Here is a 10,850-nt window from a genome sequence, read left to right as displayed (position 1 = left end):
AGGGTATTTTTGTAATAGACTTTTTTTCCCCCCCCCCCCCCCCTTTTCTTTCATTTAATTCTTTTTATAAAATGAAATTTTGGATTAATCGCTAAGCCAAAGAATTATTAACCAAACCAGAAGGTAGCTGTCTAGAGCGGGTTAGTGTGTTCCTATTGCACTGTGTAATATTTTTTATAAATTGATTTCGAAGGTGATTATGAATCGTTTGAAGTGTGTTCTTATTGCATTGTGTAATGTTCTTTATAAATTGATTTCGAAGGAGATTATGAATCATTTGAAGTGTGTTTTCTTGTCGGTGGTCTCTTAGGCTCAAAGTGTTTTTTATTCTCAAATGAATATAGTTGATAACATAATTGTTACTTTTGAGATTGTGCATAGAATATGAAATAAGAGTGGTAGTTATAACTTGAAAGCACTGCTTAAACTTGCTGCATCTGCAAAATTTGTGCGTATACATCTCAAATTTTTTGAGCTGTAGTAAGAGAATTTGACTTTCATGGTCATGTTTGTGTTCTTAGAACTTCATCACTGCGGCAGGGTTACCAAGTTTGAGGAATTGGTGGCCACGGGAAGCACATTACTCATCGGCTTTCAGCAGGGGGCTGGGTAGGTGTTCTGGGTCATGTTTTATGACTTGTTATTTGTGCTAGGATGAAGTTTCCTGCCATGTTTCAGTAACATTCTTCCTTTTTAGAGTTTCTTCGATGACCTCCAATAGATAAGACATCTGAGTTGGTTAAAAACATAATCGGAGCTAATGAAACAAAGAGGGTTAAATCATACAGTGAAGCTAGATGTATCAACAGTGATGATGGCATGCAAAATACAAGAACTGTGAGTGCAATTGTCTGTTATTTTGGAGTAATGATATTAATTTCCATGGTTTTCTGCTCTTTGTTTCTAAATTTTCACCTGCTATCTTATGTCTTTTTCCATGCTTTGGAACGATATTGTGCCTTCACTTAAGATTTTTCCAATTTTTGATATCTTATTGGTCTGAAGTCTGAACTCTATTTGTTTTTGTACATGGGGAAATGTGCGTAGAGAAGTGTATACATGCCATGATGCCAACTTGGACTTATTGACCATTTAAGTCGATCAAGGTAACATCTCTTTCCACAATTTACCATTATTTGTTTCTTCGGTTTTAGATCACAAAGTAATCTTGTCAAAAGGCAAGTGAAGTGATGTCTTTACATCTATAGTCTGTATTATCTGTTTGTATAATAAGTTCTTTCTTATCCAGTGTGTTTGATTTTTGTTACAATGTTTACTTTGTTAATGGCACATTTCCTTACTTGCTGCAATGTCACACTTAATGTACTTTTGAAATTTTACTTTAAATATGTAATGGGAGTTGCAGCCAAAAGCATACTTAAGGAACTTGAATGCCTCCTGGAGGATGCAACTAGTGCAATGAGAACTGCAATGGGGAATCTATTCTCCTTCCAGGATGAACATTTTGATGACAGGTTGAATGCAGAAGCAAGTACTGATGAAAAGGTAGTCTATCTTCCTCTTTTTCTTTGTCAACGTATATTTGGTTATTTACATTTTCAGTTCTCAACTTTTTTTTTGTGTTTTTTTCTCCACTGAATTCAGTAGTTATTGTTACCCATACACTGGACTTTTCTGTGACTGTTTATAAATGTTTATTGCAGCCATATAGATACAGACACTCACACTCACACTTGTATATATGCATATTACTAGTTTCAATATAAATCAGATGATTGCATGTTTGGAATTTTGTTGAGGTTTAGTTGAATTGAAACATATACCCCCACCCTTTAGTATGAAAAAGTTGGCATAGTATCTCTTTATATGGGGTCTTTTATTGGTAAGCTCAGAGTCCCAGTACATGCCTACAAGCTATGGCTGCTGCATAGAGTATGCCTGTTGTCCTTGTCCTCTCTCAGAAATAATTAGCAAGGTTCAATCTGCAGAATTTTGGCCAAATTTTGGTCAGCCGTCATTCAAACGACTCTTTTAATTATGGAAAGCTTAGTACTGTTCTTTAACTGGCAAGTTTATTTTCTAATTAATTTTTTTCTAATTTAAAATTTCGCTCTTGTTCATTTATCATATTTTTTGTGTATAAAATAATTGTCTTCCTTTCTTCTATAGTTTTTCCTGAAATGCTTGTCTATTTTGAAGATCAATCCTCTATAATTAATCTTTAATTTTACAAAGCTTTTCATTGCTTTCATTTTCTGATCAAGATTGAAATGGAAGTAAAATGGGAAAAAGAGCATTAGATAAAAAGTTGTGAATGCAATATTTGTGTCTCCTTAAAATGCTGATGAGTTAGAAAAAGAGGACAATTCTTTGGATAGAGGGATTTATAATGCTTACTCGGCTTTATCATATCTTTTGAGTTTTGAGTTCTATAATGTTTGGCTGAACTGAATCAGTCTCATTTTCTATCCTTTTTTTGTTGTTGAATGTTAATTACGTCGAAGCATTTCATTCCTAGTTTAGAGTTGTATATTTCTCAGAAATTTCCTCCAGCAAATCTTAATTATGATTTATCAACCTACACCATTTCTTAATTATGATTTCTCATGGTTGATAATATTATTTAAAACGCCAAACTACTAATACCGAATTTCTTCTTTAGGAGGAAATTGCATCATCTTGTCCCAAAAGAAATGAAGTTACTGATTATGCTGTCATGATGGGGGTCATTTACAATATGGTCAAGCAAGACTACATAATGCAGGTATTAAGCTCCCTGCCCCTTTCCTATCATTTGTCTAATTTTCTGTGAACTTTTCAAACATCCACATCACTCCTTGTTGCAGGAAAGGGTTGTTTCTGCTCTAAATCCCAAGTCATCTTCAGGGGAATTAGATAGCTACTGCCTAATGTGGTCTTTGTGTCCTTTCGTAAATGACGATGCTTGGAAACTTATTCCTGATCAATGTTATGGGAATCTAAGGCGTTCCACAGTGGTTGAGTGACAGTGATAGTGATAGTCATATACAGGCCTCAAAGTGGCCTGAATAGTGTTGAGTGAGAACATATTTTAATGACAAATTATGGATCAAATTTTAATTTTGTCCTACTCGTCGATTGTATTAAACATACTTTGGGCTGTTGTTACAGCTTGATTTGTTTTTATGGAATGCAAATTAGTTATTATTGAACCACTTTTGTGCTGATTGCTCACCAAAAGGAGCTTGTGTTACTCATTACCCATGAAATTTCATATTTTGAAGCTGTTAACATAGTGTGCTTGAAAGGTTTTGTATGAACTTTACTCTATGTTGACCCAAACAACCTTTGGATTTTAAATGACTGATGTATTGTACAGAACCTATTGGAGGAAAAATTACTGTTGCATCTGAATGTGCAATGCGTAAAAACACTCCTAAAACAGTGATGGAGTAGTGCCTCAACAGCCAGTGACAAATCTCAGACGAGTAGATGCTACTACACATTAATTCCCTGTGTTATCAAACGAAGTGGAATCCATGGTCAAGAACTTGCTTCTCTATAGTAAAGTGCTCATACCCATCTGCAAATATAGGCAAAAAATAAATAAACAGTGCTTAGATAGACCCAAATTTGACCAAAACAATACCCAATATCAAAACAATATTTAATATTCAATGTTCTCTCTGTTACAGTATGATCTGCTTGGCACATTTTTCTAAAAAGTTTCAACTCCTTGTTTTGCCATATCTTTTGCTAAACCAATAAGAGTTGCAGAAAGGCATATCTGCCTCCTTTCTCAAAATGAAATGACAGACTTTATAGCAGAGTTTGCACACCATCTATTTTACATCTATAAATTTATGTTCTACAATATTTCAACAGGTTCTTTTTCTCAAGGAATGCATCTGCCATAAGATTTTACATTTGGGGATGTGTCTTAAGAGTTCACATTTGCGGATATATTAATCAATAATGTGAAGTCAAATTAGAATTTTTATCAAATTAATTGAAATCGCAAGGCAAACTGTAAAGTATTAGTTAACAAACACACTTGGTAAGTAAAAAATGAGTAAAAAACACATGATAAAGTTAAAAACCATTAATTGAAAGAGCAGAGATACAACTTCAACATATTAACTCTAAAGTCTAAACCAAAGCCATTCATCACTGGGGACAAAAAAAATTAAAATAAAAGAATGCAGACTATTTGAATAGTGTTAAATAAGAAAAATTTAATATTTGATGACCCCTTTACTGTTACAGCTAATTATTTCTTGCATGGTGATCTTAAAGAAAAAGTTTATATGAAGCTTCCTCTAGGTGTTATTGGTATTTCATTGTCTGATGTTTGCTATCTTCGTCGTTCTCTTTATTAGTGGCGGAACCAGGATTTGAAACTTGGGTGAGCTAAATCTCTAGATAATTTTTTAAATACACATAAAATATTTATATAGGAACTTGAAAATAAAACCTCGACTGTACGAAATTTTTTATTAATATTAAAAAAAGATACACCTAGTCAAGGGGGACATATTGAACCTTACCCTCAAAATGCATATCTATTCAAACATAAAAATATAAAAAAGAAAACAGTAAATAAATATGCAATGCGATTACAATATAATACTATCTAAATCTTGCCCTATGAGGTCCCATAGCATCAAACTCATCGATCAAAGAATCATAATCAATATTATCAGCAAATTCTTTTTCAATGTGCAGAAGCATATACAATCATCAAGAAACTCATCTTCTATCTTGTTTCGAAGTTTATTTTTAATGATGTTCATAGATGAAAATGCTCTTTATGTGGTTGCTGTAGAAACATGAAGGGTTAACACTAGACAAATCAATCTGTAAATCATAGGGAAGAATTCTGACTTTTTTGTTTCAACTAGTTGTCTACATAAATCAGGAGTAGAAGCTGTATTCTGAAAGTTCAAATCCTAACGCATAACTTTCTCATAATATACACACTTTGATTCTAAAGAAAGCAATTCACTTGGACCAAAATCTTGAGGATAAAACTTCTTAGCAAGAGTGCATATATCTTTAGTGTCAAATGCTTCAAAATTATCACGAGGATCCAAGGTTGAGCTAAGAATAAGAAGTTCCAATGATTTTTCTGTAAATCTACTATGTAACTCCCCCATCTGAAAATCTATTACAGACTTAAATATATTTATACAATAATAATGCTCATTTGTAATATAATCTTTTTGCTGGCAAGAACGACCTGTACCATGCATATAACGAGCACTCATATTAGGCATTTCAATGTTATGCTCTTTACAAAATGATTCAACAGTTACCACTAAAGGATCCCAACCATCTTCTCTCATCTTTTGCAGAATTGATTTTGTTTCTACAACCATTTCTAAAGTAGTTAAGATGTCTAAAGATTTTTTCTGCAATTTCTGACAAAGCCAATAAGTGATTTTCATAACATTTTTCATCAAAAGCAAGCAAAACACATCAAAAGACTTTATATGTTTATAAACACTCTTAGCTTCTCCTTGTATATTTCTATTGGGTCCATTCTTAATCATATGTTCAAGAGTTTTATGTGTTGCACCAAATAATTCAACCATACTTTTAATGGAACGAAAATGCGAGCCCCAACGAGTAGCTCCAGCTTGTTGCAAAGTGCAAGCATGATTAGCCCCTTTACCTGTTTCAAGTCGTCCAGTAGCTACCAAATCTTCGATTTCTTCTTCTTTAATAGCTTTCAACTCTGAATGACGCTTGGCAGAAGAATCAACAAAATTCACAATTAGATTTAGACTTGAAAAAAATTGTCAAATATCATGCACCTCTTTAGCTGAAGCATTTAACGTTAGTTGTAAACGATGAGCAAAACAATGCACGTAATATGCATATGGACAATCTTCCAGAAACAATGTTTTTAATCCATTCCATACACCACACATATTGCTAGCATCATCATATCCTTAGCCACGCGTATTTTTCACTTGAAGATTGTATTTAACAAACACTTTACATATCTCAGTTTTAAGAGTTTATGAAGTAGTGTTAGGACACTCACAATTTTTAAAAACCGTTCTTGGATAAACTCACCACAATCAACAAATCTTAGAATAATAACCATTTGTTCCGATACGTCAACTGCTTCATCAACAACAATACATAATTTTGCATAACCAATTTCCTCACGAATCTAGTTACTCACTTTGTTACCAAGAATATCAAGGATTTGCTTCTGAATCAATGGAGAATTATACTTGACGTTTCCAGGAGCGTTTTCTAAGACAACTTTTTCAACTTCTGGATTCATTCTTGAAAAAGATTTTAGAACTTTGTTGAAATTTCCCCTATTGGATGAGTTAACTGATTCATCATGACCTCTAAAAGCAATTCCTTAGTTTGCTAACAACCTTACACTATCTATTGTAGCTTTAAGTCTCAACCGATTTTCTTCCACTTCTTGTAGTGATTGCTCCTGAATTCTTTTCTCAATGTGTTTAGATGAGTCTCTTAAGTTATCCCATTTTTCCATTGCAGTATTATGTGGGGAATTAATAGTCCCCACATGATGTAAAAAGGCACAATTTTTTCCATCGTTACCCTTCTCCAATCTTTGTACCCAGTAACAATGAATGTCGGATGATGAGATGTCTCATTATAAAAAATGAAGCATGGGAAACAAAATGTTTTGTCAAGACTAACAGAATACTCAAGCCAAGGAATTTTTTTGAACCGAGAAGACTGAAATCTACGATTTTGTTGTCCATCAAAGGAGCGTGGATAATCCTCTAACTCAGGCTGATATGGTCCTAAGAGAATATAAGCTCTTCGAACATTATCCTGTTCGTTCACAGGATATTTCCAAATTGTAAGACGATCTTTAGGTTCACGTACAAGAGAATTGGTATCAACTTCTTGATCAAAGTTGACCCTTTGGGTTTGAGACTTGACTACCAGAGACTCAGAAGTCTGTTGCTTATCACGTATTGGAGTACATAGAGGAGGGTCAGAAGGGATCTCACTTGAGGATTCATCACTAGCTCTCTTAAAATATGAAAAAATTGTTTTTCTTTGCTTGGTATTTTGTTTATCAGACATTATAACCTATGAATTTTATATCAAAATATAAAAATTTGAAAGCATATGCTCGAAAAAATATGGCAGCAAACACACAAATTTCATATAAATTTCACCAATCATATATACCAACAAATTCTAATTGAAAGAAACACTAACATACGAACTACGAAGTTACTAACATGGCTAGTGGCTTCCAATAGTAGCAATAAGCAAGCTCAACAAAGCGCATCAAGTCAGCAACATGTACAAAATCTGAAAATCTCCTAAATAAAATGCAACAGAAAAATATTAATAATTTGTGGTTCCTCATTATATTCAAATGGAATAAGATTAAACCCTAATCTTAAACTCTAAATTGTAAATTAAATTTTCAATTCAAATTAATAAATCAAAACTAAATTAAATTAATATTGAAAAATAACTCAAAAGTATACTTACTTAGGCATGAGATTGATTGTGAAGAATTGATGATAAGTTGGAGATTGGTGATGAAAGAATAAAGGGGAGCAGTTTTTTTTTATATATATTTGCCGCCCATGAAAGCTTTTGAAATCTGAATAAAGGAGGACTGGAGGAGAAGTTTGAAAGCTATTATGATTCTATGAATATGTACCTAATATTAGATATAGGCTTATAGCTATGTAGCCTATGTTAATTAGGTTAATAGCTTAATAACTTAAAAATTTTTCTTTTTGACTTTTCAAATTCTATAGTTATTGGGCTTGATATATATGTTATATATATAGTCACGTTGTTTTTAGCAAAATTTTCGGCTGGGCTATCTCCTTCCGCCACTGCTTAGGCATGAGATTGATTGAGAAAAATTGATGATAAGTTGGAGATTGGTGATGAAAGAATAAAGGGGAGCGATTTTTTATTTATATATTTGCCGCTCATAAAATCTGATTAAAGGAGGACTTGAGGAGAAGTTTGAAAGCTATTATGATTCTATGAATACGTACTTAATATTAGATATAGGCTTATAGCTATGTAGCCTATGTTAATTAGGTTAATAACTTAATAACTTAAAAACTTTATTTTTGACTTTTCAAATTCTATAGTTATTGAGCTTGATATATATATATAGTCACTTTTTTTTTAGCAAAATTTTCAGCTGGGCTATAGCCCAGCCAGTCATGTATCTCCTTCTGCCACTACTCTTTATGGCCTTAAATAAGCTCCACGAGCCTGATTCGAAAAGTTTTCATAAGACTCTCCGCCAAATTGGTTTCCAACAAAGCAATAATGATCCTTCTATGTTTCTTCGCAATTGTGCTAGTGGTATTACCATTCATCTAGTCTATGTGGATGATATTATTATCACAGGGACAGATCAAGATGGAATTAAAAAATTAAAACGTTCTTTACACTCTTCCTTTCACATTAAAGATCTTGGGAAACTCACATATTTTCTTGGTCTTGCAGTGCATTATTCTCCTCATAAGATTTTTCTCAATAAGCACAAGTATACTAAAGATCTCATTGCTTTAGCTTGTCTTGAGCACTCTACTCCAGTGGTTACTCCTCTTGAGGTTAATGTCAAATACAGAGCCGATGATGGCAACATTCTTTCTGATCCTATGCATTACCGGCAGACAGCTGGTTGGGAGTTTGGTTTACTTGACAATCACTAGACCAGATATTTCCTATGCCGTTAATTTGATGAGCCAATTTATGCATTAGCCACGTCATCTTCATCTTGCAGCTGTCCAATGCATCATTTGTTATTTACTTGGCACACCAAAACGTGGTTTGTTTTACCCATCTGCAGGTTCATCTCTCCAACTTAAAGCCTATAGTGACGCTGATTGGGCAGGCTGTCCTCAATCTCGACGATCCACTACCGGCTGGTGCATGTATCTTGGCAATGCTCTTGTGTCTTGGAAATGCAAGAAACAAGAACGTGTTTCTAAATCTTCTACTGAAGCAGAATACTGAGCCATGTCTACTGCTTGTTCTAAAATAGTTTGACTTCGACGTGTTCTGAGTTGGGTTTTTCTCAGTTGAATCCTACTTCACTACATGTTGATAATACAAGTGCTATTCGAATAACAGAAAATCCAATATTTCATGAGCGAACTAAGCACATTGAGGTGGACTGTCACTACATTCGAGATGCATATACTGATCATGTTATTGATCTTCCACATGTGTTGACGAATTTGCAGCATGTTGATATCTTTACCAAGCCTTTGACTACGACACAACATCAATTTTTAGTAAACAAATTGTTGCTGGTTGATCCCCCATCATCAATGTAAGGGGGTGTTAGAGTTGATTATGGTGCTTTCTTGAATCAAGGAATTGACCCTGTATTGAAGAAATCAGAAGTTTCAGAGATGATTAAGCTGATTGCTTGAACTAAGGGATTGAGCCTTAACTAACTATACCAGCAAGGATACTACAACTGTTATATGTAATTATGGCATTCATTTGTAAATAGTCAATCTTAGGGAGTTTATAGATATAGTTTTGGAGAAGTAAATATTCATTGTAATAAAATAGTCCAATATATAAGGATAACATTGTTCTAAAGAAAGGGATAGAAAATATTTTCTAAAAAATCATTTTGACATTTACTTCAGACACCCATGTTACCGTTTCTGCATAATTCTTTTAATTTACTATTTAGTTTTATCAATATTCAACTCCTCAAGTTTTTCTAACTTTTCATGCTTTGGGTCTTACTTACATTATTGTGCTGAAACAAGTTTTATTACTACTATACATCATGAAAGATTATATATCCATTGCTAACATTTTGTAGCATGAAAATTATTCATGACCAGTACTTTTAATAAAAATAAACTCATGAGCAGTACTTTTAATAAAAATCTTTGTATTTTTGTAAAAATATTCAATGCTCATAAAATACTGAAATTTCATTGATCATAAGTGTTTCCGTCTAAAAACAGCCTCGGCCAAGTGTCAGGTCGAGGATTCACCACGTGGCATTTTCTATCGCGGGAGTGCCATCGCCATGGGATTACCTCAGCATAAAAAGGGAAATTTGACCGATATGAGTCCAACCCAATCTGACTTCCTGTCAAATGACTGCTCGGCCGAGAAAGAGTAAGTTCATCTCTGCCAGCTGGGTACTCCTAATCTTATGCTAGGACTTCACTCGTTTGTATCTAATATAACTCTATGAGTGAATTCAAAAACTAACAACTGGAATAAAGGTATTTTGTCCTAGGTAAAAGCAATATACTTTGATATGAAAAATAAAGATAATGTAAAGAGGGTATGGTTGGTAGGTCACAGTGGTTCTTACTGCGAATCTGACCATAAGTCAAATTCCTTCTTACCTACTGGGTAAAGAAAAGTGAAACCTTTGGGTATTGAAACTAAGCAAACCAAAATAAAGACAATGAATGGGTTTAGCAAATCTCAAGCACAAAGTGAACAAAGCTATAAAAGTAAACAAGAGAAGGTCTTTCTAAGATTCATAAAGGAACTTTTATTAAAATAGCAAAAGAAGCATAAATTACTTAGACGAAACAAGACAAAATGAACTAAAAACATTAAAAAAAAAAAAAAAAAAGAAGGAAGTCACTTTGTAAGCTTAAAACTATCTTAACACATTGCAAACAGTAGAAAGTAGGTGAGAAATAAGACAAAGATAGGAACTTGAATATTCAGATTCAGCGAAGTCCCCGTTTTGGGGTTTGTGTTTGTTCTTGGGGTTGATGATGATCATTTATTCCTTTTGTAGCATTGTATATATAGGCCTAGCCTTATGGGTTAGGGTTTCAATGACCACCCTTTCTTGATGTGCACCACGTGTAGGGTTCTTTTTGATTCACCTAACCTCGTACCCTCATGTCAGCCTTTGTTCCCTT

At 33.6% G+C, this 10,850-nt stretch overlaps 2 pseudogenes; one reads left to right on the top strand and one right to left on the bottom strand.

Moving 5' to 3' along the window:
• The first annotated feature begins 499 nt into the window (after positions 1 to 499).
• Positions 500 to 2,966, top strand: LOC147277427 (uncharacterized; annotated as a pseudogene).
• Positions 2,967 to 4,569: 1,603 nt separating this feature from the next.
• On the bottom strand, positions 4,570 to 6,238 carry LOC147277426 (uncharacterized; annotated as a pseudogene).
• Between the last annotated feature and the right edge of the window lie 4,612 nt (positions 6,239 to 10,850).

The sequence above is a fragment of the Dryas octopetala genome, chromosome 8, assembly GCF_963921425.1.
Source record: "Dryas octopetala chromosome 8, drDryOcto1.1, whole genome shotgun sequence".
NCBI classification, from domain to species: Eukaryota; Viridiplantae; Streptophyta; class Magnoliopsida; order Rosales; family Rosaceae; genus Dryas; species Dryas octopetala.
This window is presented reverse-complemented; position numbering and strand designations above follow the sequence as displayed.